Raw genomic sequence first — 27,693 nt, forward strand, 5'->3', positions numbered from 1 at the left:
GGTCCCTTTCATTTCCATGTACATTTTAGGATCTGCTTAACAATTTGTTCAAAAAAGAAAAAAAAAAAACAGCTGGGATTTTATTAGGGAATACATCAAATCTGTAGATTGATTTGGGGTGTTATTGCCACCTTTACAATATTAAATTGTTTCTAATCCATTGACATGGGATGTCTTTCCATTTATTTAGGTCTTCAATTTTTTTCAACATATTTTATAAGTTTGTACAAGACTTGCACTTATTTTAATAAGTTAATTGCTAAGTATTTTATTATTTTTGATGTAAATGAATATTTTCTTATACAAAAACTCTTGATTGTTCATTGCTAGTATAAAGAAGGACAATTAATTTTTGTTTATTGATCTTGTATCCTTCAACCTTAATAAACTCATATTAGCTCTAATAATTTTTTTCTTTTGGGGGGAGGTTTTTTGGATATATTGCCTTTGGATTTTTTATGTCATCTGTGAAAAGAGAGTTTTAACTTTTCAATATAGATGCTTTCCCCCTACCCCCTATTTTTGTGCCCTAATACTCTACCTTAAAACTCCAGTATGATATTTAATAGAAGTGACATAGGAGGGCATCCTCATTTTGTTTTTGGTTTTAAGGGGAAAGTTTTCAGCATTATACCATTATTTTGCAATAGTTGTAGAGAATTGATGTTGCTTTTCATTTAAAAATTTGGGAGAATTCACCAGCAAAGCCATCTGATATGTCATTCAGACTTTCTATTTCTTCTTGAGACAGTTTCAGTAATTTTTGTCTTTTCTAGGAATTTGTCCATTTCATCTAGGTAATCAAATTTATTGGCAGGCAGTTGCTCATCATATTCCCTGATAATTCTTTTTATTTTTGTGACATTGGTAATAGTGATCTCTCCTCAAGTCCTGTTTTAGTCACTTGTCTTCTTTTTCCTTGCTGTGTCTAGCTAAATGTTTTTCAATTTTGTTGATTCATCCAAAGAACCATTTTTTAGTTTTGTTGATTTTCTCCATTGTTTTTCTAGTCTGTATTTCATTTATTTCCTCTCTAACCTTTATTATTCTTTCTTTTTGCTTTAGGTTTAGTTTGCTATTGTTTTCTATTTTTTAAGGTAGAAAATGAACTTATTGATTCCTGACTTCCTTTTTAATTTATAGCTGTAAATGTCTATGTTTCTTCTGAGTATTACTTTTAGCTACATCTCATAATTTTTGGTACCCTGCTTTTATTTTCCTTCATTTCTAAGTATTTTCCAATATCCCTTGTGATTTCTTTGTTGACATATTAGTTATTAAGGAGTGTGTTAATTTCAATGTACAACTGACCTGTGGACAATGTAAGTTTGAACTGCACAGGTCCATTATACATGGATTTCTTTCAATAGTAAATACTACAATATTACATGATCCAGAGTGGATTGAATCTGCAGATGTAGAACCTAGGCTACAGGGGAATCTCAAATAGAGAGGGCTGACTATAAGATAATGTGCATTTTTGACTATGTGGAAGGTCAGTACCCCAACCCTCACATTGTTCAAAGGTCAACTGTATTTGTTAATTTCCTAATTTTCCTTTCATTATTAAATTTTAATTTCATTCCACTCTGTTAGAAAGCATATGTTGTATGACTTTAACCCTTGTAAATTAATCCAGATTTGCTTTATGGCCTAGGATATAGTTTTTCCTGGATATGTTCCATCTGCACTTGGGCAAAATGTATATTCTATTTTTGTTGGGCTGAATATTCCATAGCTGTGAGCTAGGCCTACTTGATTTACAGTGTTGTTCAAGCTTTCTGTATCCTTGTTGATCTTCTGTGTAGTTGTTCTTTACTGAAAGTAAAAGAATATTGGTGTATCCAACTATTATTCTTGAATTGTCTATTTCTTTCTCGTATCAATATAAAATGTACTTCTTTGCCTCTAGTAACAGTTTTGGTTTTAAAGTCTATTTTGTCTGATATTACTTTGTATGGGGTATCTCTATTCTTTTATCTTCAATCTATTTGTGCCTTGGTCTAAAGTGTATCTATTGTGGACAGCATAGAGTTTAATTATTTTTTAAATACATTCTACAAATCTCTATTTTTATTAGTGTTTAATTCACTTTCATTTAGTGTAATTACCAATAAAGTAGCATTTACATCTTCCATTTAGCTATTTGTATGCTATATCTTTTTTGTTCCTCTGTTCCTCCATTACTGTCTTCTTTTGTGTTAGATATTTTCTAGTATACACTTTTCTATGTCATTATTATAAAAGTTGCATCTTTGTACATTATATGATCATCAATAACTACAGCTTAATGATTACTGCTTTAGGCAGCTGTATCTTAAATCTCCTAGGAAAGATTTATACACACACATATGCATATATACACATATATATGTATATACTTGAATTTATCCTACTTGGAGATTGTTGAATTATTTGGATAGGGAGATTAATGATTTTCTTCAAGTACGGAAAATTTTTGGACATCATTTATTCAAATATTATTTGTGCCCACTTTTCTCTCCTCTACTTCTGGGATAGTCGTTATGTGTCTGTTGCTACACTTGATTGTTTCCCCAAGGATCTCTGAGTCTCTGTTCATTGCTCCTTTTTGTTCAGTTTCCAGACATTTGCCGCTGATTGTTTTCATCAAATGCCCCTAGGAGAAAGCTGTTTGCAGTGAGCAAGCTTCGAGTCAGGTCAAATAAAGACAAGCCCTGTGTGTGTGTGTGTGTTTCTAGGAGCTGTCAGATGATCAGATGATCATAATGCTCTGCAGATGAGCCTTTTGGGTAGCTCCCATCCAGGTCTTCCCCACCCCCACCAGTGGCTACAAGGCTGCTGGTTTTCATGAGTACTGTAATTGCTGGGCTGTTGATGGTCAAGGCTACCTTTTTTTTTTTTTTTTTTTTTTTTTTTAAACACTTTTTTATTATTTATTTATTTATTTATTTATTTATTTATTGGCTGTGTTGGGTCTTCGTTTCTGTGCGAGGGCTTTCTCTAGTTGTGGCAAGCGGGGGCCACTCTCTTCATCGCGGTGCGCGGGCCTCTCACTATCGCGGCCTCTCTTGTTGCAGAGCACAGGCTCCAGTCGCGCAGGCTCAGTAGTTGTGGCTCACGGGCCTAGTTGCTCCGCGGCATGTGGGATCTTCCCAGACCAGGGCTCGAACCCGTGTGCCCTGCATTGGCAGGCAGATTCTCAACCACTGCGCCACCAGGGAAGCCCAAGGCTACCTTTGAGCTGGTGTTTAGGAATGGGGCAAATTAAAATGTCACAGTGTTCATTGTTCAGCCATTTTTTTCTTGAATAACTATTGCTAGATTACTGAAAGATTTTGGTTAATTTTCAGAATTGTGATAATATTGATTCTGAAAAAGTTTGTGGTGGTCTCATTGCTCTTATGGTAGAGTAGATTTTTGGAAGTTTTTATTCTGCCGTTCCAGGTGACATTGTTGCACTGATCAATTTTAGCTTTTATTTATTTTTTTAAATGATTTACTTGGTACACAAATTTTGTGATGTTTTAGGGTCATCATTAACAGTATCAGCTCTCAGTTTCTGATTGAATTTTAAAATGCTACATAATGTAATTTTGGTTATTGAAAAGTTATATAAAGCAGTATATCCTATGAAACCTTTAATGAAAAAAGACAGTTTCAGTAACACTAACGGAAGCAAAGTTACCTCCTTTTATAGAAGTTGTAAGGATTACCTTTTTTTTTTTTTTTTAAAGAAAAAAGGTCATTGTAATTCTCCTTTTCGTTGTTGAAACCAGTGATAACAAACGACAGTTCACATTTGCAGAAATGAGAAATATTCACTTTGTGCTATTTTTTAGCAGACAGAAGTCATGTAAGCTTTCATTACTGAGTAAGGATTTTTAACATTGGTAATAACAAGCATTTTATGAGCACTGTTGCACTTGAAGTGTTTTTCATAAAGATAGTCTGGGGATTAAAAATGGAAAGATTAAGGCAGTTTCGGTATTTAATTTAAATGTATTTATGATGGTCTTATATCAAACATTGTTTACTCAGCACAGTGCTAAAGTTGCTTCTTGTTTCAGAGGAAGAATTTACTCACAGTTCCAGATACAGTAAAAAATAGAGGAAAAAGAAAACTCAGGAAAGATCTTAACAGCCTAGATGCAATGCAGGGACCGGAATCTGATCTGATTAGCCACAGTGCCTTATTTCCTGAGAAGTTTCTCCTTTCTGATACATATTGCTTCATCTCAGCAGTGAAAACAAAAGACAGAATCAGCTTAAAGAGTTCTCACATTTCATAACTACTTTACAGTAGAAGAGGAAAGGGGTGAGAGGTTTTGGAGAGGGCCAGATAATAAAAACTGTACTCAACTTGAGTCAAAAGGTCGGAATTTGCCTCCTAGCCCTGCTATAATTCTTTGTTTTTAAGAATCAGAGGTCTCAACTCTCAAAATTGGATAACAATAATGAAATGCTGAACATGTGATGAAATGAGAATATATGACAAAGCTGGAATATTTTATGCCTTTATAACTGGTATAAGTTAGCTGTCCTTATGTCATCACAATTAATGTTCTCTCAAGGAAGCTTCTGTCCATTAACTGTGTGTTTGATTTTTTTCCCCAACTCCTCCCAACCCTCAGTTGATGATTATGTATTTCAGTTTGCACACACAGGAAACTCCCGTTATAAGAAGAATTCAGCACGTTAAAATGCCTGTCTTCATATATCTTAAAGTATTTACATTGCCACACAAAGCTCAGATCAGAAAGTCTCTTATGTGCAGAATGGCGCCTGTAGAATATTTTGGATGCTGCCAGGGTAATTGGAGTCTGCCTGAGAGTACTCAGGTGATGGGTTTTCACTATAAAGAACACATTCTCTTTCAGTGTCATCAGCTGCCCCTTTGTGGCTTGGTGGGAAGAAAGAGGATGTTAGGGAAGATCACAGTAACTTAATTTGTAGCCTTCTGTTAGGGACCTGACAGCGGAATAGATGCTTTTCCTCAGTGGGAGACTGTTAACCTTTTACCAGCAAGTCTGATTCTCGCTGAACCCAGTAGAGTATTAATGGATAGCCCAGGAGGAGGAGGAGAGGTGTGTCTCAGGCCATGCTAGACTGCTGCTTCTCCAGTTAATCACCTCCCAGTTCATGTTAGACGTTTCCCCTTCCTGCCTCTTTAAGTTCAACAAAATTGGATTTGTTCGGGATGTGATTGTAGAAAAATATTCAGAGTTTGGAAGTGGGGGTTGGTGGACCAAACAAAGAAGTCTGTTCCACTTCAAAAAATTAATCTGTAGAAAACAGATAATAATTCCAATCATTAACTGAGAGAAATTTCTGAAAGTTTGAAGACAAGATACTTGACAAAAAACATATTTAAGTTAACATTTACATTAAGATTATAAAATTTAAAATTTGATTAGAGAGCTATGTAATATAAGGCCTTAATTCATTGTTTGCCTTTTTGAAAAAGCCTCATAAAATTGACATAAATGAAAATTTGTTTTGCTTTTAAAAATGTCCATTGTTAAGTTCTAGCAAATTTCACCCTTAGATCTGAATTCCTCCTTGTGTCAGGTTTGTTTTTTCTATTTCTCCCTCTCTTGTCTCTCTCTCTCTGCTGCTGTTCATTCATCTCTTCCAAAGAGGCCAGGTGATGTGCGAGAAGCTAAGGATGCAATCGTGAGCAAAAAAACAGCCCCTAATCCTGTTGAACTTACTGCACGGGAGAGGGCTCAGGCATGAATCAACTGTATGATAAAAAGTAAAATTTCAGCTGTGACCGTTGAGACCAAAGTTAGATGCAGCTTCTCCAAGAGCTGTTGACATAGATTGTTGACATAAGGTGGTGGTGACATTGTGATTCAGCCCTGCCAACTAATGAGAATAATAGTATCATAGACCTTCCTCACATCCAACAGTGATGCTCTCTGTCAGACCGCAAGCTGTGGGAAGCCAGGGATGGTTTTTGTACCTCGCTATCCTAGGTACCATGTATCAACATAATCACTTTTCTCCTCTTGGTGATGAAGAGATGTATGTTTAGGTGCCGAAATCAACATTTGCCTTTCATGTTGGCAATATGATAGCTTGTGAAACTTTATTCACTATTACATTGGGAAACAATCCTTAATACCATTTCCCATTTATTTTATTTGGGTTTTTATATTTTGAAGTACTTTTAGAAGAATTGTACAGTGTTCTTAAATTTTGTATTATGGGGTTAATAATAATTAGATGTCCCAGTTTCTTGTTAGAGGGCAGACATGGTTTTGATTTTTCAGCAGTGATTCCTCAGGTGGGTGACCATATGTATAATAATTTATAAAAAAGCATTCAATAAATAATTTATTATAAATTCTTGACACAGTCACTGGAACATGGCAATTTGTCTGCTGTTCCAAGAATATGGGAGAAAAAAATGTTAGCTCTTCCTAGATTTAACCTGAATTCCATGTTATAAGTTTGATAAACTTTTTTTTTAATATTATTCAGAGTTAGTTAAAGTGGTCATCGAGAAGGGCATTCTCTTTAAGAAGCAGAGCAAAATCAATGTAAAACGTTCAAAATGGGAAATGAGCCGCAATGCGAAACTATAGCAAGCTTTATCATCAAAGCGTCCATACATTCTATTTGCCTGGGATGCTAATTAAAGATGGTAGCAAGGAAATACAAATGTTTCTGTATATTCACAACTGTTTAAGTGATGTTCCATTTATGCATATTATCTCTGGCCTCTTATTGACTACTCAAGTACTTTTTAAAAATTACTGCCTCCTTATTAATTAACACATCTGCAAAACAGGGCACGGTATCCAGTTCTCTTTGTACAATATATTTGGGGTGGTTTAGTAGTATAACATGAGTACTCAACATTGGAAAGCAACTTGGTTTTATTGAAGACGGTCATATAAAAAACGTATTTCAAGAAACTTTCTTGGCACTGAGAAGCATTCATGACACCTAAAGACATTGTGTCTGCATAACTGAACAATCTCCATTGACACACAAGACACACAAGAACACATAACCTAGGAGAAAATTTTCATGCCTTTCGATGAGACTATTATCTGATGGTGTTTCATGAAACTCTAAGAACAATCTAGCTTTTCACCCATTCACAATATTCTCTCCTTTATATTTAATTTCAAGATATTTTGGTATTTTAGTCGAGATTCTACTTAAAAATAATTTTGATCTTTTCTCTGCATTGTAATGTTTCCTCTTCTGCACAATATGAGAAGAGACTAAAGCATTTTGAGACTTTTTTCTATTTAGTTTTTTTTTTTTTTTTTTGCAGTCACATGCAGTCTCACCTCAAGAGGGAGAGAAAGAAGTGAGAGGCAAAGCAGAGGTCTCTACAAATTCTTCAATTTCATTTAAATTATGGTTCAGTTTGAAAAAAAATGATTTACATACAAGTTTTTAGGCATTTGTTGAGTAAAATGAAATATATCTGTAATCTGCTTAGTACATTATATTTATCAATATATCATACTTTTATTACTTGGTTGAAACACTATTAAGTTCATTCTCATTTCATGTACTTAAATATTTATAGGATGTACTGCTTCCTATGCCAATCTATGATTACATGTAAAAGGGAATTGCCTAATACTAGTCATTTAATAAGTTTAGACCTATGGATGAAGTAAATTCAAAAATACCATATTAGATTAGAAATTTCTCCTTTATTATGCTAGAATTAGAGAATTAAAGTAAGACCTAAGCTTTAGTCTTTCTAGGTTATCATGACATTTTAGTCTTTATACTTTAGTCTCTTTGTGTTATAAAGATATATTCTTGAATTATACTGTATTCCTGCATTATATTATACAGTGAGGAACTTATTTAGCACATAATAACAATCAAATACATTGCTGGACAAACAGTTGAAAGATATTTAATTTAGTGGCATCACTTTTTGTAGATAAAAAATAATGGTTTTTTAGACAAAAAAATTGCATTTAACACTCCTATATTACTTCTGTCTTTTGGTGAGAATAGTTTTTAGGTTTCTTCTGGGAATCATTTTAAGCATAAGTCCTATTTGCAAATTACATAAAGGTCAGGTTAACATTAATTCATAATATAACTTTTTGAAAAATATTTTAAGGGGAGTAATAGAAACTAGTGTTTGTAATCTTTGGGAAAACCGTATTTTAAATGAGAATTACTTGCAAAAATCTACTAATCATTCTTGTGAGAAGTTTATAGGCACTTGTACACTTCTTAAATAAATTCTGAAGTAACATCATATTTTTTGCTAAAAGAAGGCTTTCTCTGGTAGATGTCTTTGCAATTGATGGTTTGTCAGGTTTACACATTAAAATCTTTTAAATTACTTTTATCAGTTACATTGACTGTTTCATAAATGAGTTCCATTTTACCAAAACATTACCAACTCTGAACAATGCATAATTTCCCAGATTGCTTCCTACACATACTTAATAGATGATACATTTTTTTTTTCACACACACACACTGTATTTTATTTTTACAAGAGATAAATAGACTGACACCAAGCATTGTACATGGATGACCACAACAAAAGCAACAATGATTGCAATTACCAAACATGAAGCACACTCATACAATAGATGATACATTTAACAAAAACAAACCACTCTGGGAAGATAGTAAAGGAGCAGTATTGTAATATATAAAGGAAAATCCTGTTTTGGAAATTGAGAGATGTCTTTTATTGACTTACCAAACACTTTTATAGCATCTTAACAATATTAATACAATTAATATATATAATAACCCTTTGAAGCTATTACCCTAATTTACTGAAGGGAAAGTTGAGGCACCACTAAGTAGCAAAGTTGACAGAAGTCCTACAGGTGGCAAGTGGCAGAAATGATCCCCCTTGGGGTTTGTCTCCAAGGCCGTGCTCTGAGCCTTATACCAGCTCTACCTTCCTTGTCAAGGGCGAGCTCCTGGTTTACTGGTTGTGGGAGCTCGTGCGCATTGTTTAACCTCTCCACACTGTGGTTACCTCAACTATAAAATAGAGATCACTTCCCATGAAGTGTTTCCTGTGAAATGAAATGCTAGACCTTAAGTCACTTAGCAGGGTACCTGCCTTCTATTATTATATACTAATTAATTTTGTTCAATTGCAAGTTAAAAAGAAGTAAAATCTTTGAAAATGTTAAAGTAGATTTGGCCATAGTAAAACTTGTACTATTTATTTTATTTTTCAGGTACCAGTTTCTCTTTATTTCTAAATTAAAAATAAAACTGAGACAGCATTCCATAGGACTGATACCTAGTTGGCTACTTGCCGGCTATATGACTTGAAGCAAATTCTTAATCTCCCTGAGAAGGAAGCAGGATGATAAGAGTATACTAAACTTTCACTTTAAATATTGAGGTCAGAAGGTATTTTGGAAAAAATAGACCAAGTTATCATATAAATGGCATTACATTTCCCACTCCATCTTTAACTTTAGGCTTTCCCAAAAGGGACAAGAATAAATCCTGGAAACTCTACCAGCCCATCTTAATGGTCTTCGTTAAATCTATTGTTGGACTTTTCTTTTTTAAATGTGCAGATCAATATTGATTTCAATATTCAGACAAGAAATACATTTAAAAGCTTTCGAGCTATTTGTAACAAACACGCTCTCCTGCCTGTGTCACTGTACAATGTTGGATGGGAGGCTCTTTAATTGGGTTTGTTCCATTAGCCCCTTTAATTCTGTTTGTAGTAGTTAAAACTAATAGTAAAAAATGTAAAAGCTGCTTTGACCTGCAGTTATTAACTAGAGGGAATTCCAAACTGAAATTTAAAACCCTGTATTATATAAAGCTTCTGTCCAGTGAAAAATCCTCAATTACCTTAAGAGCTTGCCTTTCTATGCATTTACATTTACAGGGCTTTCTCCTTTTACAAAACCTGAGCTTCTATAGTCCCAAGATGATTCAAGCAATTATTTATGACGGCATTACCTCATACTCATTTTCTCCTTAGCAAAGTTGCATCTATGTCAGGACCCAAGTAGTGTGAGCCATTGAACTTGTTCCCCTTTCTTTGCTATAATCAATAAAATGCATTCCTTGAGATCACACTTCTTTTTCTCATTGAATTAGATGCAGTATCCTTTTACCCTGCGTATAGGGAAAAACAAAACAAAAAAAAAGAAAAGCCAAATTGCATTCCAGGATTCTGTTTCCATGTCAGTATACAGAATATATCTTTTTTCTTGAAATTTTGTACTGACATACTAAATTTTACACTGCTTGATCAAGATAAGATTATCAACCAAGTGCAATTAAAGACATCCGTCTTCAGAAAATAGGTTAATTAGTTAATTAGTTGGTTTTAACAATGGGATGTTCGTCATTCAATATGAATTCTACCAATATGGAAAGACAGTATGCAAAATACCCAACATAGTACTTCTCTTTCAGTGTTGAGCTATTATTTATTTGTAAGCTATTTTTGTCAGGAAGTTACCAATCTCTCATTTTGTGATTAAGCTACTCAGAGGCCACCACATTAATTTTTGTGGTGACATGAGTAGTATTTGAAGCTAAAGTTAACATTCTCAATTCTACTATATATTTGGAAATTCTATGGCTTTTGGATAATAAAAGTCTACTAATATTGTTAAAATACATTTCTTTGTAGTATATTTAGGAATTGCAAATGATGAGGGCAATTTCATAAGATACTTTATAGACATTTTGCAATGCTCCATTTAAAATATTTTAGCAGAATATTGCAGCTGAGTATCAACCTTCAAGTATTCACATTCATAACTAGCAAAAGGAGACCTGTCAATTTTGTTCATTGTGGCTTTCAGTAAAATTATCACTGAGTAACAAATCCTTATCCTCTTAAAAAAGGCTAACTTTTTGAAATCCCCGGTCTACGTTGTCTAGTTTCCTACTTTTCTTCTTTTCTTGTATTAAAGTATATTACAAGCTTTGGAGGAGGGGTAAAAACATTGCAGGAGAAATAAAACCAAGAATCTAAAAGTTTTATGGAAGTTCTAACCTTTGCTGGTGTATGATATACTATTAAGGCCTGGATAGTTACCAAGCTGATCTGAATACTTGTAACATCTCCAACCCCTCCAAGTGTTGAGTCACATTCTCAAAAGGGAAATTCATTAGATGTCTAACTCCCTGAAGAAACCTAGGAAAAGGCCAGAAATTTACAGAGGGCTGTAAAGACAGTAGAATTGTGTGGCTGAAAGCCATGCTTGGATTCCAGAGGCTGTGAAGTTGGATAGCTACCTCATGTTCATTATAACATATAATGCTTAGAAAACGTTGAGATTCAAATGGGGTTGAATCAGTAGAAAATAATTAACTCAAAAAGGTAAATGTTGATTTACTCAAGGCATTTCTATACAGAAGTCAAGGTGAAAATAAACTGCAAAGATTAGGATCTGAACTGATTCTAAATATCAGATTCCTTTTTTCTGTCTACTTTGGGATAATATTTACCACTTAGTATAAGCTAGAAATACCATTGCAGAGATAACTGTTGAAATCTCCCCAGTAAAGATTGTTGAATGAATAATAAGTCTTGAGTCCCTCGCCCGCCCAAAAGAAATCAATGATTCTTAACTAAATCGTGAGCAATGTTGAGGTGATTTTTTACCATTCCTATCATCTCTCTTGTCCTCCTAGTACCTTGCCTTGAAGAAATGAATGCTTTCCCTAATGCTACAGATTTCACCCAACTGGTGCTTAACCAACCTCATTTTCTGTCTATCTGGGCATTCTCAGCTGTGGCTTTAGCATACTCGCTTTCTTAGTTACTACTAATGAGGCTGCTTTTAGTTTGATCATGTTTATGTTTAATTTTATTTTTGTTCAATCTTCTCCCAGTTTCATTGGTAGGGGAACAAAGGTTAAAGAATAATGAGCCACTAACATGTGAGAATTGCAGTGTGTTAAAATCACACAATGAAAATCAATATATTAGTTTTCAATGATATAAGTATATTCAGTGTTCATTAGCTATCTTGGTCACCTGCTTTGCCAGCTGTCCTTTTCCTGGTAAATATCCATTCCCTTTCAATTAAAAGTACTACAAATCTTCAAGATAAAGGTGTTATAGATATCCTATCTCTATTCTTTCCTGAGAAGCTGTCTAAAATAATGAGCTAAGTAATCTTTTACAACCCTGCTTCCTACCTGTATACAATCTCATGATGTGATTCACGGATAATAATTTTTAAAAACCCACCTTAGTATATATAGCTTCCTGTTGCCTTCAGGAGAAGTGATCCACAAATTGACCTGCCTTACACTCACTCACTCATACACACACACACGCATATACATGCACACACACATTTTAAGATTTATTCTAGCCATATATGGACTGCATTCTGCTATCCTTGGGTCTTTTTAAGCCTCTTTAAATTCACTAGACTTTGTCTCAACATAGGCTATATAGTTTTTCTTTTTACTCTTGGGTAAATGTGAATTATTAGAAACGTACTGGTTAAAAAACTTCTCATTAATTAATTTTTTTAAAAAGTGGTATTTTTCTTCTGATGAAAAGAAAAATTTGTATCTTTTTCCTTTGTCACACAATTAACAATTTCTATATAGTGATTAAGATGAGTGTAGCTAAAAACAGAATTATGAAGCAAAAGTGAAATAGTTATGCTATTCAGAGCCAATGGTTATAACCTAAATATAGATGTTTTAGAAGTTCTAGATATGTTTTATGTTTATATATATACATATGTATATATGCAAAAGTAATTGGGTTTTTTTGGTGTTGCACATGTACCGGATTAAGCAGTCTACATGCTGTATTTCACTAGAAACATTGTTCAGTCTTTCATGCACTTTGTGTGTTAATATTCTCCAAAGAGCCCAGCTGCACTATTCAATGGAAAAATCACTTCCGTCTAGTCAGTTTACTAGTGGGGATGAGGATAATTTCACTCTGGAGGATTCTTTCCCCTTGACTAATAGAGCGTCACATCTCGAGTTTCAGAAAAGCATCCCTGCTCACCTACGCTAAGTGGATGACTGAGAAGATAACATAGACTTAGCGGCAGAAGAAAAAGTGTGAGGACACCCGCTCCCCAGCCATAATGCATGCACTACATGAAAACGAATGATTTATTAGGATGAAAATCTGCAAAGAAAGATGAGACCAGGGCAGTGGTGGTCCCTCACTGTCACGCACACAGAGTAAACTGGAACATCCTGATGCCTGGACTCTAAAGCCAGGTAGTTTAGGCTTTTTATTCTTCAAGACATTTCCCTTTCTTCTTTTTATTATCGTAACATAAAATTTAAGACCAGTTCCTGAGATTGAGTGAGATGGAGAAAGTATAGAAATGCAAATATTTATACTCTGATTAAGGATTCATGATAAAATGCTCAGAAAAGGAAAATTTTAGCTCATATTTTCAGAGATCAACATCAGCCCCCTCAACCCCTTGACCGAACATGATTTTTGTGCCTGTCAACTGTGGCTGTGTGATTTGTGTGTATTTACCTGTCCTCTTGTTTTTTGTCCGTCTTTCCCCGCAAGAATGGTATCCCTCAAGGGCAGGAATGTGGTCCTTTCTGTTCACTGCTGTATGTGCAGTAACTAAAATAGCCCCTGCTCTCTGCAGGCACTCAAAGAAATGCTTGTTGAATGGATGAGTCAGCCTCAAGACAGTCTTTGAAACAAAAAGAGTTGTGAGTAGGGGATCTCAGAAGAAATGGAACAAAAATGCAGATCCTCCTCCTCACAGAGCTTTGTCATCTTGCAGAAATGTTGTGACCAGATCTTTAGAAATATCTGGGGTGAATTATATCAAGAATGAGATGTTTTCCAAAGACAAAGGTACAATAAGATATAAAAATTCATGCCTCTGCCTTATTTTTTGTGTGTGCAGTTGAGGAAAGTTGACTATAGTGTATAATTATAATTATAGTGTATAACTCTTGCTTATTTCCATTTCCACATATGCATCAATGGGGCATATTAACTTAAAGAGAATTTCATGCTTGGGAAAAGCATCTGAATTTAGAAGGAGCTATAACAGAGCTGAGTTCTTTTTGATTCAGTGTCTCTTTTTATGTCAAACTGTAGGGCAAAGGTTAACGTGGTATATTTAGGAAGAAAGAAAGAAATGCTGAAATTTGCTGCCGCTCTTCTAAGACAGTTACAATTTCAGGAAGGATTAGCAGGAATTTGAGTGCCAATTAATGATATGAGGAGCTTTTAAAAAGCATTCTCTTAACAATGCTTAATCTTATTTAGTTAGAACACTTGAACCTTATTTTATATGCTGAGGAAAAGGTAATATTGAAGGCTATGTGTTAGGTATTTAGCATTTAAAACTTTTAAACTAATTAACCTAAAGGTGTCCAGTATTTTATTGTCTTTACATACGTAGTTTACAATATATTTATGTCAAAACACTATTTTAATTACTTTAGCCTAGAAAAGTAACACAGTTTTGAGACAATATTGCCGAGAGACAGCAAATGCCCTTGTATAACCTTTTCATCTACTCACCAAAATTGGTTTGGCAAAATCAACAGAACTTTATTTTCCAACTGGCACTGACTCTCCTGAATGTTTACCAAATGCACTTCATTTCTTAATGAGATTATTTTGGGCTCGCTGTTTAAGTGCCAGAGGGTAGAGCCGCGCAGCTAGGGTTGAACAGTGTTTGATTCTGTCCAAAGAGCCAGTTAAGACAATTTAGTCATCAGAATTTTTGGCCTACGTTAGTGGCTAATGCCCATCTGAAATCACGTAGTAACTGCACATTTTAAAATTTACTTTTCTATAAGGCACTTGCTTTAAAATGTAATTGGGAGTTCTGTCTTTATCCTTATACAACAACAAAAATATTGAGAAATTGTCTGGCCTAAACGTATATTCAGTTTGAATTTGACATAATCCAAGGCAGATGGTGATCTGTGTTATTTTGGTAGAGTTTACATCTTTGGCGTTCTTTAATATTTACTGGTTGATTCAAAATTTAATCACAATGAAATTATTAATGTTAGACACATTTTAAATGTGGTGGATCCCATTATATTTCCCCATATCATAATTTATTTCTTTTTTTAATGACTTTTTAAAAATATTTATTTATTTATTTTTGGTTGTGTTGGGTCTTCGTTGCTGCGCGCGGGCTTTCTCTAGTTGCGGCGAGCGGGGGCTACTTTTCGTTGTGGTGCGCGGGCTTCTCATTGCGGTGGCTTCTCTCATTGCGGAGCACGGGCTCTAGACATGTGGGCTTCAGTAGTTGTAGCACACAGGCTCAGTAGTTGTGGCTTACGGGCTTAGTTGCTCCGCGGCATGTGAGATCTTCCCGGACAAGGGCTCGAACCCGTGTCTCCTGCATTGGCAGGTGGATTCTTAACCACTGCACCACCAGGGAAGCCCCATAATTTATTTCTTAACTTTATGACCTCACTCTGTGTGTTTGGGCAAATCAATTTTCTGAATCTTAGTTTCCTCTTTTATAAAGAGATGTAGATTGACTTGGGACACTTAGAGGTCAAAGACATAGGTCTTGAGTATCAGATGCAGGTTTAATCATGTTTGTTTTCTTACACAGAGATTCAAACAATTTTGAACCAACCCTCAAAAATCATGAGATGTCAGGTCAAAAATCCCAATCCCCAAGTTCATTTGAAAAATCGGAAGAGCTCCAAACTCAAAGCCAACATTCCCTCTTGGCCATAGTGTGTAGGGCTGCTCATCAGCTGCTCTGTAGTTGACCATGGTTGCTATGATGTCTTCTTGCCTCCTTCTCCTGACACTGAAATTAAAAAATATTTCCATTCCATTGTGCTTACAAAATTTCTTTTTAAAAGATACATAATATTCTTCTGTACAAGTGTTTCTAACAAAAGCAAATTTATAAAAGTTAAACCAAGAAGGGGAGTGTTTCAGGAAAATTGAAGAACATATTATGTAGTGGAACTGAAGAATATTCTTATGTATTTAAAATGCAAACCAAGTACATCTGTGTTAAAAGACTGCAATTTAAGGCACCATTTTTAAACAAACCACAGTCATAGTGACGAACTACATGAAGAAATGACATGTCATGAAAAACAATGAACTGAAAGGAAAAGACTACAGTTTTAAGAGGGTTTATTTTTTAATGTAAGTAAGCACTTCTAGTCTGAAAAGCAGTTACATCAAGAATGAAAATTTTCTCATCAATACTTTTTTAAAGTGATTAGTTTGGAGATGCTCTTATCATATGAAGAAAAAAAGTACATACAGAAATAGAACAAACGTTGGCAAATACAAGACTAACTGACATAACTGTTGCCCAGAAGCTTGAAAATATAAAGTATGGGTGAGCACACCCAGTTCACATTAAGTAAAAAAAAAAAAAACAGAAACAAAAACTGATTTGTGTTGTTTTCACCTGTTGATGGCATACATTTGTAATGCATTATCAGTGGGATTGTGATGTGATTCAGAACTTGTGGACATGAGGTTCATGACTGAGATGCACTCATAACATGATTTTGTGTATGGGTGTGTGTATATGTGTGCATGTGTGTTGGATCATTCTGGAAAAGTTTAAGATAAAATTGTCAAGGAAAATGACTGAAGGCAATGTTTCGAAGATGATCAGTTACTTTTGAACTTAATATAACACTTAAATACCATTTAGAAACATTTGGCAGTGACACACTAGTTACCCTCATTCAATTCATCATTCACCTTGATTTGCTTTAACTAAGAATTTTAAATGGAACTCCTGTTGTACAGGAAGATTAAGCTAGTCATCTGCATATGTTTCCTTGGCTTCAACCATTGTCTACGAACTGCCTGGAAGTTAGCTGATTTGTCATTTGATACTGAACATATTATTTAAGATGTAAAATTCCATGAGTTTCTATCACCTAAAATAAAAATCCATCTCAGCTCACAAGTAAAGATGGAATCGATGAAAGTCTCTTTGTTTTTATTGTTCATCATCTAAGCACCTTATAAAATGCTATGTAGAATAAAGATAGTAATAGTATATGATTTGCTTGCCCAATTTCTTGTGAAATTATGCGTTTCAGAAACCCCTTTGTTAAAGATTAACCTGGCTCATACAGCTTGTCAGAAATCACCTTCTGGAACTTAACAGGACTGTCTAAATGACTTTCCTAAAATTTTTTTTTAAAACAAGAAGAAAAGAAAAATACAGTTTCAGACTTAAAACTGATGACAGTGACCTCACAGTGTTCAATCATATAATACGGTTAGGTGAGTCAAGAGCTAGAATTAGACATTTTACCATGGTGCAATGCATTTCCAAACATTAAAGGCAACATTGTTGAAATGTCTGACTCTTACAGAAAACTTTGTAGTAGCTATTCTAAGTATAAAAGCTGTGATGTAAAAATTCTGTGTATGGAAGTACCTTAGTTTTATGGAAGTATCTGTTTTCTGGTAGGAAACTGAATAAAATTAAATACTGCTGCTATTAAGGGGTTAAAAGCCAAGGTTCATACACTGTGAAAGCACAGCACAATGTAAAGCGTAAGACCTGAGCTTGATAATAGATGCAGAAGAAAGGGTTTCAAGCTTACTTTACAAATCAAAGGAAATAATAATGATGGAAGGTATGTTTTGTTTTTTGAGATCGATTTCAAATTTAAAATATATTTGCCAGTAACATACTTGTTTTCGTTGCAATATAATTACAACATATTTCAGTACATACAAAGTTTGGATATTTTGTGACAGATGACTTTTTTAAACAATCAATCTATTACACTCATTTATGTTATATGCCCCTCACCTCTCCATCTGACTCTAGATCTAAAGTTAAATCAATTGATAACTCCCAAGCTAATGATGAGGACTTGGAGAGATTGTATTTAACTCAGCCTGAGCATAATGATATATATCTTAGATCTAAGGATACTTAGAAATGGGCTTTTATGGTTCTACCAGAAACTAATTAATTTGGTTTTGTTCTATATATCTTTAATTTTTTATGCTTCATCAAAGTGATATAGACATTATATTATACACTATACTAAACCTATAGTCTAAGAGAAATGTACATAAAAGATAAGGACCTTTCCAAAAATATCCTAATATAAGGCATTGACTTTCCACTAAAATTTTCATTTACTCATTCTGAATGCCTTTACTTACTTGGGAAGAGATGCAAGTAGCCACATGAAAATAGAGGTTATGAAGTCATACTGCTTACAATTGTTTTAAGGAGTCTGACATAATATTTCCCATATGCAGAAATAATTTAATATCAGCCAGACTTTTCTGAATATATAGAGCACATTTGCATGACATTCATTTAATTAAAATATTTAGTTTCCTTGAATGACTTTGTATAACCCGACTTCAACAGATAATTGCCAATTCTGTACATCCTTTTATAAAACTGCCTCCTAAATATAATTAATTAGTAAGCTTTGAAAAACTCCCACAACTCAAGGATGTTTTTAAAAAAAGGCAAAGTATAAGTATTTCAAATCTCAGTTTATATTAAATCAAACTATTCCCCACTCCATGCAAAAAGAACTAGCTTGCTTGAAAAACTGAAGAAACACAAAATGTAGTCAGATGGTAAACACTTCAACAATGGCCTTTATGCTGAATGATCTGTTGTGCCATTTAGGGTCATGGTCCCTTATTTCATTCTTAGATAAGCTGTCCATTGCTCCTGTATCTGGAAGGATCTATTGAGAGGCAGATCCTATCCAAATACAGTTCTGCAGAAATAGAAATGTACAACGTCATGGTTCTTGGCAGTGAACTGCTGATGCATTGGTCCAACATATAGACACATCATTCCCATAAAATTTGTAACACTACAGTTCAGGGACTATTTAACCTTTAATATAAATCATTTTTATTGTCCCAGTAGAACTCAAAGCATTTTATTCTTTATTTCTCTTTGACACTGTGTACCAACTGCAATGTTATTCCGTTAGAAAGAAAAGACATGTTAAATCTCATCCATGTGCAGTACATCTGGAGAACTCCTTAAGGAATGCACACGTCTTCACCAAATATAGCAACAGGAAGACTCAAAATTGTCATTGATGTCAGATTATTTATGAAACGAAATTATCTCTGACTTTCCCCTTTCTCCTATTTTCAAGATCACTTAGAGTTTATTTCCTCCTCTTTACCCATTGTCAGTGATGTGCCTTCCAGTAATTCTAATAGAACATTCTACAATATTGAATAGGAAAAATATGAGGATAAAATGTACTGTTGCCAGTATGTTTATTTTTCATATTGTCCATTTGCTATTGTTTACTGCTAGGTTTATCTGTCAGAACTCATCAGAAAAAAAACAGAATCAATTTATTTCTAATTTTAAAAAGTCTTTTGCTGGCATGGACTTAAGCTCACTTACATTAAAAATATACCTTCTCTGGAAATTGGTTCTCCATCTTTTCCCAATTTGTCTGCCTTGCAATCACGTGCCTTATTCTTTTCTTCTTTACAGCTTGCCAAAGACAAAATTTTCAGTGCGTATAATGCAGGGAAAATGGGGAAACAAAAGGAAATACAATATAACAGAATAGAGCGCTTTAAATTCCAGTGGGAAAATTAAAATGATTTGTGTTAAAGCTTAAATAGTCTCTAAGCCATAATGTTACAAGTTTTATAGGAATGATGTCTCTATAGTCTTGTGTAATGCATCATCAGTCCACAGCCAAATACCACTGACGTTGTATATTTTTTATCTCTGCAGAACAATATTTGGATACCACTTACCTCTGAGGCAGTTCTTTGGGAAATTATAAATATATTTCTTTCCGGGGATCAAAAGAATGCACATCAAAATGAAGGATGAAGTGTGGAATCTGAATTTACAGCTGCTTTATGCACTCTGGAAGGAGTGCAGGATTTCTCATTTTAGTTCACTTCTCAAAGCTTTGTAGATAGAAGCTTAAAATGATATATTTGATTTTTTTTAATATTCTTCTCTTCTCTGGCTGTGTAAATGATGGCAATCAATCAGATTTCCTTTGTTCAAGGAGAACCATGAAATTACAATATGAAATTTTCCCACATGTAATTTTATACAGTGGGCAGTGCCTGGCACTTTAGCAGTGTCTCACTGTGGCAAGAGTAGGATGTTATTTTTGGATAAATGTTTTTATGTAAGAAAAGATAACCACCAAAAAGTTAATTTCTTAAGACTTTTTCAAAATAGTTTTGAAAGACACAGAGGTATAATTTGAGTCTATTATTTGACATTGATTTAAACTAATATAATTATTTTATGAAGCTATTAAGATGTATTAAAACATCCCCAATAGCAAAAACAGAAATCTGAAGCAAAAATAACCTATTTCATGCCAGTTTGTAATATACAAGCAGTTTTAGGATAGTATTGTTGCTTATTCCAAAAGTGCTATATTAGTTACAAAATGGTTCTAAATACTGACAAAATAATTCTATTATTAAAAAATAAACACCGATGGTAAGGTAGATTATAACCAAACTCTGATGCATTTTCTGGCATTTAGAAGGAAAAGCTGACTAGGGTCACTGGAGGTTTGGCAAATATACTGTTTCTATGAAATCAGCCTAAGCATATTCTGGATTTGCATGAAGATTCAAAAATGAATTCAGTCCTAAATTGTAAATGTATTATATTTAATATAATTTTCCCTTTAAAGTTGGCTATTACACTGAAAACCTTTATCCTCAAAACAAATACAATATAAAACTTAATGTGATCAGATATTGTATAGATCTTGGACATTTTTCTCCCCTGATATAAGCAGTTTTCTTTCTGGATCATAAGATGAAAAGTCTATGTCAAAAATAAGGTAAAATATAAAAATAAAGTGATATATTGTTTAGGGACCTTTACAGAAACAATATTCTTGGAGCTTTTTCTGCTATTAACTAATCAAAATTTCCTTACACACAAAAACGCCTGTTTCACAAGGTTAGAAAGAGTTCTGGCATTTTATGTATTCATTGATTCTGAATAGCTTGGTTTGCCCACCACATGCCGAGTCTGAGTTCTATGCTGGATGGTGAGTGGGAAACACATCATCCGTGCCCTCTGGCTCACGGCTCTTTCAAGGCCGTGGTGTCTGTGTGTGGAGGGAAGAAAAGCAGACAATAAACCTGAATTCCATACAATTAAAAGTGCGATAAGTACTAGGTGGGAAACAAAAAAGCGAAGAGAGGAGAGTAGTGGAGGAGAAAGATATTAACGGTGTGTTCTCTGAAGAGGTGACATTTAATATGAGACTCGAGTCATGAGAAGAAACCAGCCGAGAATAGAGAAAAGAGGGTTCTAGGAAAGAGGGCGAGTTAGACCCGCATTTCCTAAAGTTGGCAAAAGAGCTTGTATGTCTTCAGGTATCTGGGAGAAGGTCCACCTGTCTACAATGTTATAGATGTAGGAAAAGTGTCATGAGACATGGCCTGGTCCAGACCGAAGGCATCTTAGGTTCTGATGTGGAGTTTGAATTTTCTCTGATGTATAGTGAGGAGCTATTTAACAGGTTAAAGGAAATTCTTATGTCTGTGTTTTTTTAAGGTATATCCTGGCTGTTTAATGGAAATTAATTTATAATTTATAGGTTAATATAATATATTTATAGAAAAAGAGGAGGCTTGGAAACATAAATTCTAATAAATTGGAAAATATAGGTTTGACACAACAGCTCAATTGTTTTGGTTTGCTTGTTTTTAACATTAAATATGAGGCACCCGTGAGAGTGAATATCCTTTGAATTGTTGAGTCTAGGGTTGAGAGCAGACCACTTAGACTCATGCATTTAGACATGATAAGTCCATAAATGGCTTAACGATCCTTGGGTGACGATCAGCCCCTCTCTGAGGAGAAAGTCCCTGGAAAGAAGGGTCTACACATGCCCTGGAAAGTGTTAAAATGTAGAGGTCACATAAGAAGAGCAAAACTAGATTTGACATACTCTACCTTGAGAGGGATGGACACAGCCATCCCATGTGTAGGTAGGAAGAAATCATATTTCTTATAAGCATTTAAGGAGTCCAAGGATAGAAGTGATTTGCCAGATAATCACATAGCATTTGCTGAACTTATGTCTGAATGTGACAGAGCAGTGGGCAGGATAGAGGAAAACCAGAAAAGTGTGGTAACACAGATGCCAAGAGGGGAGGGTTTCAAGAAGCAATTGAAAAATCCAGAAAGGTGAGAACTGGAAACGGTCCTGGGGATTTGGCTACCTAGCCATCATCCGTGGCTCTAGTGGAGGGTTTTCTGTGGAGCTTGGCTAAGGGGCCATATTGGAAATGCATGAAGGAGTGAACAGGGGAGGGGAAACTCGCCCCTGTGTAGTGACACACAGAACCGATCAAAAAACCAAAATGTGTTCAATAACTCTGCCTGCCTTCTCACTCACCCTTGTGAGTTAAAACCAAAAGGACTTAGGTAGATCACTGTGCTCATATAAAAAGTAAATCAAGGGAAGTTACGGGTGACTCAAAGCCAGAAGTTAGAGCAAGCACGTTATTGGGATGGAAGAATGATGGATGCACAATGGTCTCAACAGGTTGGAAAGATATAAAAATAGGTTAGCTCCCCTCATGTCAGTTTTCCACATTTACTCATGAAGCCTCCTGCCATTATTCTTGATGTTTCAAGTTCTCTGCATGTGAACATTCCAAAACTCTATCCTAATTCTTGGCCTTCTCATTTCTGATAATTTATATGTATTCCACTTAAGAACATACTCTCATAGTAATAACAGTAGTAATAATGGTTATCAGTTCTAGACTCTCTACCATTTATCAGACAGTAATCAATTTAGTTTATCTAATTTAATCCCCACAGCATAGTGAGTTAAGATTCACCTCAGTTGTGCAAATGAGGAAGTTGGGATTCACAAAGTTCAATAAATTGCTTAAGCTCACACAGCTCCTAAACCAAATATGCATTCTTACCTATAAAATTTGTGAGATTCATCTCCAAAGCCCACAATCCTCAAATTTGGATCACTTCTCAATACTGTGTCTTCCTTCCTATGCAAGGCTGTGGAGTAAAACAGATGGAAATCACACAACTGAGTAGATTAATACATAATTTATTCTATACATTATATAGTACAGTGTGTTCTCTGAAATTTCATCTGAGGGCTCTTCTTTCCAGGTCACTTTCTCATTCTCTTCTGCCATGATTCAAAAAATTCTCTGTTCTCTTCAAGCCTCTTGCCCAAATATCCATCATAATCTGCCACCTGAACAGCTAACCTCATCTTCTATTTTACAGAGAAAGTAGAGGTCAGCTGATTTAAACTTGCTTTGATACCAATCTCTATTTTAAAAATGTGTTGTTACCTACTTCATTCTTCCAATTCTCTGTCCCAGGCTCAGAAGGAATGGCCCATTTAGAGTTTAAGATATTTCCTCCTGAAATTTCTGTTTGAAGTCTACTTTTTTGGATCCATTCTTCATTCAGTAACTACAATTCATGCTTCAAGGTCCTGATTATGGTTTATCTTTTGTGAAATACTCTGACACAGGTGTTATCTGCACACTTCCCAAACAGAGTCATTTTTCTTGGTGTTAAGTCTGTGTCTTATATCTACACCCATCATACGGATCACTGCATGGTATATGAGGTGGTTTGCAAACCTGGTTGAATATCTGAAATAATGATTTCCTGATCTCCTTTCCCAGATGGTCTAATTCTGTAGGATTGGAGCAGGACTTAGAAATTTGTGTTTTGTCAATACTGCTATGCACAAGGACGATCATCCTGGGTTGGAAACCACTGGGTAGTGGACTTTCAAGTGCACTTGAAGGCAGACAGAATTGGTTTAATTTCATCTCTGAAACTTACTAGAGAATGGCTTTCCACAAAACCCTCAAATTATCTGACCCCTGGTAATAAATCTTCTTGTCTGTCTTCAAAATATATCCAGACTCCTGCCAGGTTTTACCATGTCTTCCAGTAGCTCAAACCACCATCATTTCTCATATGGTCTATTGCAACCACCTGACTGATCTGATTCACCTTTGCAAATCATACTCTATATATTTTCCGTCTGGAGCCTGTAGAGATTCCTTTATGGAAAAATCATACGATGTTATTCCTGTTCTTCAAATCTTCCAGTGGCCTCTTTTGATGTGCAGAATATGATGCAAACTTTTCACAATGATCTGGGTGACTTCGTATGATCTGCTGCTACAGATTTCCCTTTTCCATTTCCTGCTCTCTTTGATTTCTTCTTCCATCCCCTTTCCCTTGTTCATTCCACTGTCAACACCCTGGGCTCGTAGCTGTTCCTTACATCTACCAAATAAGCTCAGGCCATGGGGTCCTCGGACTGTTGTTCTCTCTAGACTGTTTTCCCTCCAGATATGCCCATGACGCTCTACTTCCCTTCATTCAGATTTCTTATCAAATATCACCTCCTCTGAGAAATCTTCCCAGGCAATCCTAAATAAAAGAGTGCACGCTTATCACACTAGCTCTTACTAATCACTACCTGACATATTACAAGTTTTCCTCAAATTTAACTCTTTTCACCAGTTCCCCTGACTGGATAGACAGAGTGACATGGAATAAATTCATGAGGGCCAGAGATACCTGGACAAGGCATGATGCATGAGTGATTCCCATTGGCCAGTGGGGGCAACAGTGGAGAAAACCAGGATGGGATTTTATTGCATCCTGCCCAGTAGGGTCCCTCAGAGCAGTGCTGAGACTTTAGCTGCCAAAAAGCCAATTGCCCCAATTACCTAGCACCTGTGGAGGTCATGCCAGGAAACGAAATGCAGACTTCCCAATGGAGGGAACTGCAATGTTTGCTCTTCTCTACTTTTATTTACAAAATGTCTAGGGCTTTACTAACATGAGAACAAATTTTATTAAGATCAAGATGAAGTGAAACAGAACTTTTTCCCATAGTTATTTTTTTTCCCTCTATAGTCTAGTTCATTCCACATCAATACGCACTGTAATTAGATGGGGCACATTTTGCTGAATGTGAACTGGCCATAGTTAACCAGGGATATTATGGTGAAATGCTATATGATCTTTCCCCAATTTCATTTCTAGTCTCTAAAACCCTCTGCTTCCTGATACAGCATGTCTTAAAGACAGAAACTAAATGATTTTGAAGGTGGTACAGGTAAGCCCCAAATAATAACACACATTATTTTGATTAAAGAAAAAGGCCATGGCTCATTTTCTCATTCGATTATGTCAGTTATAGCATTACTGAAAATCTATTGTATTTTCCCTCAAATAAAAATGGACTCTATATGATGATTTTCTTTTTTCTCTTTCTTTTTTTTTTAGCGTTGAAGGGAAAGAGTGTGGGTTAGAAGTCTTGTTATTAGTTTCCCTTTATAAAATGATTCTTGATTAATTAGAATTTGTGTTCATTTATAAATACTTCATTGAAAATTTAATAAATAAACATTAAGCCTTGTCACTGAGGTGAATGGTGATTGTCTCATTGAAGCCTGAATTTCTATCTGCAACGATGCCTTTGTCTGGTGACACTATTCAAAGGAGCAAATGAGAGTGAGTTTAGCTTATTCTCTTGTCCCTTTGTTGCATTGTCATGACAGTGTTTCACACACAACTGTTTTCTTTTTTATTTCACTCTTTACCACTGCATTAGCTGCATTATTGCTTAAATGGCTTGTCCATTCATTTGCACAGTGATCTGCCAGGCGTCGAAGTATTGCCACCACAGCACCTAAAAATACGGTTTACTTTTAGTTACTGTAGATATATATTTTTCGTCATTTCTTTGCTTTCAGTGTGGGGTGTTTAGGCAAAGTTCATAGCAACTGGAGTAGCTACCAGGAGTTCAAAAGACAGGGCATCATAAGTGCGCTGAGGGATGTTATGACATAGAAATAAATCTTTGAATGTTTTAATGTCCCCAAATTCACTCCTGCACTTTAGCATGTATTATAGTGCTTATTTTTCAAGCTTTTGTTGAAGTAACGTACATTTTTTCCCTCTCCATTCAATGCATTATATGCAGCAAACTGTGTGATGAAAGGAATATCGCCTGAGGAAGCAAATGATTCTGGATTCTTTGTAGTGTCCTGGCTAAGACACTGCCTTTCAGTAGGACCGTATTCATATCATTGTAATCCAGAGGGTCTCAGTTTTCTAGCCTTTAGAAGAGAGACTGAGAGTTTGAGCATTCTGTAATTTTATGTAAATTTTTATACGTGATCCCTTCATGGTACATCATTGTTCATGGAATGTCCTAAATCAATTTCTTAAAGGCCATTAAGTTATTACTTCATATATTGCCTTTTGTTTGCACACCATTATGTTCCTATCTTACTCAGAAGAAAAATATACTGTGCACACACACACACACACACACACACACACACACACACACACACCCATAACTTCAAACTCTTGTTCACACTCACATTAGGAATTCAGGATGGAGAAGCAGATGGGACATACACTCATGGTGCCTGTTTGCTGGCCTGACATATGATTTCACTTGATATCATCTGAGGAAATAGAGTTTGGAGAAGAAAAGAGGTATTTAAAAGAATGGAAATTCTATTGTATGTTCTTCCCTAGTTTAAAATAATTTGTCCATTAAAACAGGATCCTTTAAAATATTTCTCGTTAAATATTTTCAGCTACTTCTCTGTTAAAATAATCTATCAAAATGTAATAGTGGCTGTCTCTCTTGATTGAAAGTGAATTGGCATCATAGTGGTATACCCTGTTGATCTATACCCTTTTGATTCTCTTTCTTAACTGTTTCCATTCTAATTTCTCGAGTAATTGTTCCTATTATAACAGAAACAAAAATGTCCTCAAGAGCAGGTACCTAATCGGGAGGGGCCCTGACAATTCCATTTCTATTACAAAAGAGTTAAGAAAATCTACAGGCTAAGCTATTTTTTAAAATAAAAAAGATTTAATTATGGTTAGCACATCAGAAAATTGATGGTATGGTCTGACTATTTTTTAAAAGGTCATGAAAATTAAGACTATGTTTATCTAGTTTGACTCAAAATATATTCAAGACACTTCCTCTTCATGCTAAGACTGAGATATTCAATATTTAATAAACTAAAGCATTTTATAGAGCAATAAAATGAGTATCATAAGAGATTGTTTTCTTATGGCTGCATATCAAAGAAATAAGATATACTGCAACAGGAACACTGTCCTTTATAGTGACATTCAATAAATCTGGGGGTGATAGTAGATGCTTGACCCTGCTCAGTTTGGGCTAGAATTAGCAACACTTATCTGCTCTTCAGGTGGCATTAGATTCTTAGGGTTGAGATACAGTCTTTTTAATTTTCAATAAAATATTTGTTTATGAAAGTGATTCCATGTTTTCCAAACTTCATGACACATTTTAATAGTACCATAAAAAGTCTGTCTCTGAAGGGTCCTGGTAGGCGTAGGGAAACAAAACCTCCTAATTTTCAACACTCCTCTAATGTATCAACCCTTTCCAACTGGGTTTTAACAAGTTACAACATTTTGTGTTGAATTACTGTGAATTTTTGTAAATGCTCAAGAAAAATAAATTACGTTAACATTCCATTGTAAACCAAAATTTTTGTATGCCAGCTGATTTTAAACCCGTAGGTGTCATGGCAGTGCAGGTGAGGGGTAATTTTAATGCCTGGGGGATATTTTGTGATGTCCGGGATATTTTCAGTTGTCACAACTAGGGAGAGTTGCCAGAATCGAATGGATAAAGGCCAGGGATGCTGCTGAAGCCTGCAATGTGTACAGCCCCATGAAACAAAGTGCT

General features: G+C 35.1%; 1 long non-coding RNA gene across 1 annotated transcript; it reads right to left on the reverse strand.

Annotated features, from left to right (window-relative positions):
- Positions 1–439: 439 nt before the first annotated feature.
- On the reverse strand, positions 440–8,432 carry LOC309619451. The gene is made up of 2 exons (XR_014238975.1): positions 3,217–8,432; positions 440–2,870 (listed from the first exon to the last, which is right to left on the reverse strand). It is a non-coding gene; the product is annotated as an uncharacterized lncRNA (long non-coding RNA).
- Between the last annotated feature and the right edge of the window lie 19,261 nt (positions 8,433–27,693).

This window comes from Balaenoptera borealis, assembly GCF_965194805.1.
Source record: "Balaenoptera borealis genome assembly, chromosome: 21".
Classification (NCBI taxonomy): Eukaryota; Metazoa; Chordata; class Mammalia; order Artiodactyla; family Balaenopteridae; genus Balaenoptera; species Balaenoptera borealis.